Source organism: Montipora foliosa, chromosome 3, assembly GCF_036669935.1.
Source record: "Montipora foliosa isolate CH-2021 chromosome 3, ASM3666993v2, whole genome shotgun sequence".
Lineage (NCBI taxonomy): Eukaryota > Metazoa > Cnidaria > Anthozoa > Scleractinia > Acroporidae > Montipora > Montipora foliosa.
In genome coordinates this window covers 14,240,226-14,245,225 of record NC_090871.1, presented here as the reverse complement: position 1 = coordinate 14,245,225, position 5,000 = coordinate 14,240,226, and the positions used below count along the sequence as shown (strand labels likewise).

Sequence of the window (5,000 nt, the reverse complement as noted above, 5' to 3'; positions counted from 1 at the left end):
CTCCAAAAGTCTTAAGCGCAACTGGGTTCGAGTCTGGGACTTCGGGTTTTCTACGGTTTACCGGAAAAGCTACGAAATTGGAAACCTGCATGCCTTTTTTGTTTCCAGGATCATGTATCACAAAAGTCGGTGATTGCAGACCACTGCAGAACCTTTGCCATTAGTGACTCCCGTGACCCAGATTACCGGTCTACCTGTGACCACAGCCACCTTGGTGTTTGCCACAGATGTGATAAGTTCCGGAACGTCATATCGGAAATTGAGAATAGCGCGAACGACCAAACAGTAACACTTGGAGATGACGCAGACGAAATCATGTTCCAGGTAAAACAATCGAAAGCTAATATTTTAGCGTGGAAAGCTCATTTAATCAGATCTGTAAACCAGGATGTGGCCCGAATCAAGGTACTAGAAAGCCTTGACGAGACTACCGTCCTCTTGGTACAGGGCTGGGCAATTAAATACTTGCCTAGGAAATACAGAGAGACCCAAACCGATTGGTTTACCAAGAGAGGGATCCCTTGGCATATAACAGTCGCCACAAGACGAGGCCGAGAGGAATGTTCTCTGGAGGTGCTGACATCTGTACACGTCTTCAAGACATCTTCTCAAGACAGCTGTCCAGTCCTAGCTATCATATCTGATGTCGTGGCCCAGTTAAAGGAGGTCATGCCCGGCTTGCAGTCTGTATACTATCGCCAGGATAATGCAGGCTGCTACCATTGTGGTACAACTGTAGCCTGCCCACGAGCGGTTGGCAAAGCTCATGGAGTGTTTGTGAGGCGCCTTGACTTCTCAGACCCTCAAGGCGGGAAGGACGCATGTGATAGAAAAGCTGCAAGTATCAACGACATAGAAAACCCTCAACACATGAAGCAAGCTATTCTATCTTCTGGTGGAGTGCCAGCGACGGCAGTGTGCGTCTCCGGGCCACCATCCTTCAATAGAGAGCCTAAAGTAAAAATAAAGGGAATAAGTCTGATCTCTAATGTGGCGTATGAAGGAGAGGAGATCCGGCTGTGGAGGACGTATGCCATAGGTCCTGGGAAGCTCATTTCGTGGAAAAACCTCCAAGTTCCCCAAGAGCTACCCCATTTGCCTGAGGACGTGGACCGATGTAGACAGGATTTTAGGTCAGTGAAGAGAAGTAAACCACCGAAGGTAGAAAACTCTCAAGAAGAGACAGCAGTCCTCCCTGAAGATAAGACTGACAAGCAAACTGATGCGCTCTTCTCTTTTCCAGAAGAGGGATGTGTGCGTGTGTTCTAAGGAACTCTTCATTACAGCGCCATTTGGACTGTGAAAGGCACAAGCGGCAGCCTGAACAAGAAAGACTCCTAGATAAAGCTGCTAATGCCTATTCTAAAAGACTTGACGGGCACTGTGTGATGTTACCTGGATCTGTCTTTGACTCTTGCGACGCCTCAGTTACCGGATAAAACCAAATACCCTAGAATTCGCCGGCGCTCAAACCGAGGATGACCGAAGGTTTTCGGTCGAAACGTCTTTACCAAGTTTTTTGAGAAAGTCGTTTGACGTTCAAATAAGTCAGTGTCCAACATTTCTTATAGTCATCTCTTACTTCACTGATCTATAATTACAGGAATAGTATTAGCTGATCAAAGGACTTGGTGAACATCATGAACAATGATTTGAGTTTCTGAGTGTATGGTTTTGGTTGATACTTTGCTAACATAAGTGAGGCAACACTACCAATCATTTCTTTTAAAAACTGAATGTAGTACTGTTTCTATGTACTGTACTCCAGATAGTAATTTAAAATATTTGATTCACATGCTAGAGATGCATTTGGTACGCCCCATTCTCAAGGAACGTACAGGTGTATTGTTGAGAAGCGCAAAGTATACACGACGTCATTTTATTTGCAAAACCTGTATGAAAATTCAAATACCTTGTTTGAGCTGATAGGTGTTCACATAACAAGGCTACAAAAGGAGGATAATCACTTTAATATGTAACAAAGGTTAAGTTTTCTCCTTAGTCGATGAGTACGGTGAAACCGCACAATCAGAACTTGCTGATGATGGTAGAGTAATGGCGCATATTTCAGCAAGAAACAATGAGTCTTTTATAAGACGCATTTGAGCTTTATCATTTTATAGCATTTGTTTTTCAGTGATTAAGGCGCGTGCACTTAATGAAATTCACAAACTCTAGATGCAATTATTGACCATGGAAATTAGTTTTACCAGAAACAATCTACGTGTCCTGGTAAAAATCTATGTTTAAGCAAATTTCCAAACAAACTTCAAATATATGATGCAACTGTTGATATTGTCTTTACAGCACAGAAAGAAGGCAGATTTAGTTGTGCATCCAGCAGTAGCAAACTGCTCCTCCAAAACTTTATTTTGGATAACTCAAGTGGTAATACTGGATTTATAATATGTTTCTCAAATTACGGCGCAAGTTGCATATTTTAGCGCAATTCTAAGACTAAAAGCACTAAATACTACTGAACAATATTCCACAGTGATAAAACACTAGATAAATTTCAAATTGTCACGGTCAATGACAACTTCCTTCTTAAAGCTTTTATTGATTTAGAGGTAGCATACAGCATCAGATTTCGAAAATGTTACATAATTTGTCAATCAAGGTATTAAGAAAGCACGAACCTAATGTGCAGAGAAAAGCACTTGCCGAGAAACGAAGATAATCTGAAAGAGAAAGTTATGCAAAAATGGAACCTAGTGCGAAATGAAAATGCTTAAAATAGATAGAAAGGAAGAATAGTACAAGCCACTAGATCCTGCAGAAAAATATCTGATAAACATAAAAAGCTTTTGATAGTACTGTAGTAGATGAATAAACCTAGTTGCAAAAGGTGTATGTCATGAAATTTTAAAACACTAAGGTTTTAAAAGATTATATCAGTACGCGCATAGAATTGGGTTTTAACTATACTCTTCACGAATCGCTTCTGTAGAATTACAAGACGAGCATGGTTACTTTTATAAGTCGACGCCCAAACTAAATTGCAATAGAAAAAGTAAGGATAAACGAAAGAAAGGGTTGGCAAATATTTTTTTTTACAAGTAGACTGAAACTACGTTTACGAATTATTCCAACAGAAATTATTCCAACAGAACTTTGTTGGCCACGTGTGAGATTTCGGATTTCCAATTTCATGTACGATTACTCCCAAGAAAACTGGCTGTGACATCAAGATTTTGGCCATTGATTAAAAACTGAATACCACTCGTGCGTTTATGATTGGCTCAAATACCATAAATTTAGTTTTTTTTCTTTTTTTTTTTTTGAGATATAAGGAGAGCTCGTTAGCTCTAAACCAAAGTGGCCAGTGTTTTTAGTATGTCAGCCAAGCAGTCTGCATCCTTGTGAGAATTGTGGCGACTGTCCACACTCAATTAATACCTGTCGATTTATAAGCTTTTTGTGTGAAATGGATGTGCAGTCGTGAGCTGCTTTGCCTCACTGTGAAATTGCAGTCGAGTGCGCAAATTACAACGCCTTAGCTTGACTTTAATTTGTTCTAAACTGAACGGAGAGAGGGTGTAAAGATTATAAGTCAAACGGAAAATGTTGTGAAAGAGATTACTGTGCATGTAATTTCAGTTTTGGTTGTTAATTCTTAAAATTGTTGGTTATTGTTTGCAAGGCTTGTTTGTTTACTGCTGTCAGCTCAGAGGTGTTTGATCACTGTCAACTGTATACACCAATGGCGATTAATTTTGTACTGTATGCAGAAGCAAAATTATTTCTTTATATTGTTTTTGGGGGCTAGAAACGGGAGCTCCGCTTTTAGGCTTGGCTACATCTATATGTTATCGCATACCTCTTGTGGTTGTCCTTTTTCGTTTCTGGATGAGTCGAGTTAATCTGTGTTATTTTTATGTAGAATGTGCCTTGTCTTTTTTAGCAGTTTTTAGTATACCACCTTAACAATGATATATACCAGTGCGCCGTCATTCGCCCAGAAATATAATCCCTCAGAAATTCCAATGCGCCCTCATCCTGTAGCGTCGAAACTAATTATAAATGCCCCTGGGTATTGAAACATACTGAAACGTGACATTATCCTATTAGTAAAGTGTCAAAGGGGAGAAATGACGGCTTAGTGAGATTTATGGAATCACTAAAAAAGTTCTTCGTTCTCAAAGTTTGGAAATGATAATGTAAGTTTTGGGATACGATGTAACGTATCGTCTTAGATTAATAATGCGAATGTCTTTAACAATAATAGTTTTAACTTTAATTAATGATTCGCAAGGGTAAAAGGCAACCGAAACGCAGTATTTAGGTGTATACGTCGCGGTATATCATTCGCGAATACGTATCCAATAGGCCTTTTGCAACAAACGATCGCACGGTACAAAATCCACCATGCTGGAGGGAAAGCTCATTATTATTCCCCCACTAAGGAAGTCGGCTTGCCACTAGGCAAGTCGGCTTTGTTTTAATGTCCCAGTGGAGGAATAATAATGAGCTTGCCCTCCAGCATGGCGGATTTTGTACCATGTGATCGTTTGCTGCAAAAGGCCTATTCGCGATACAATTTAGGTGTTATTCTAATTGGTATCTTATATCCAAATTACAGCATGGCCATTCTATAATATAAGTGCAGAATACCAATTCACGTATTATGTGTCACATTCAGTTTACAATTCATTCCATATACAAATCATATATACTTCAGATCACTTAAGTGGTATAGACTACTTTCATAAATTAATGGCGACCACTTTTACATTCTTTTGTCTTTATGTTAATTAGACCTACTGCACTCATTTTGAAACAAATTTCTTTTGAAATTTCTCGTCGTAGAGAGGCTAGAAAGGCTTATGAAAATAGTCTATATTTGAATCTTACCGCTTGAAAACTAGTCAAACAAATCCGCTATTTGGGATGGAGGGGTGGGGGGGGGGGGGGTGGGAGCGAGGGGGAATTGTTAATGTAAAGCGAGAATTAAGCAAAAAACAAGTATTTTTTTCTCGATGCGATTCACAACTTGCATG

The 5,000-nt window shown here is 39.7% G+C and overlaps 1 protein-coding gene across 5 annotated transcripts in view; it reads right to left on the bottom strand.

The window, feature by feature from the left end:
* Positions 1 to 5,000, bottom strand: part of LOC137996850 (chymotrypsinogen A-like) — a 30,748-nt gene that overhangs the window by 25,583 nt on the left and 165 nt on the right. For 2 of the 5 annotated variants that reach the window (XM_068842466.1, XM_068842465.1), the window contains exon 1: positions 3,821 to 3,945. The exons of 1 other annotated variant lie outside the window; for it this stretch is intronic. The gene's annotated coding sequence lies outside the window, so the exon portion shown is untranslated. Of the gene's footprint in view, positions 1 to 2,639; positions 2,682 to 3,820; positions 3,979 to 5,000 lie in introns of those variants that run through there. 2 more of the 5 variants (XM_068842463.1, XM_068842461.1) reach the window with 2 other exon arrangements.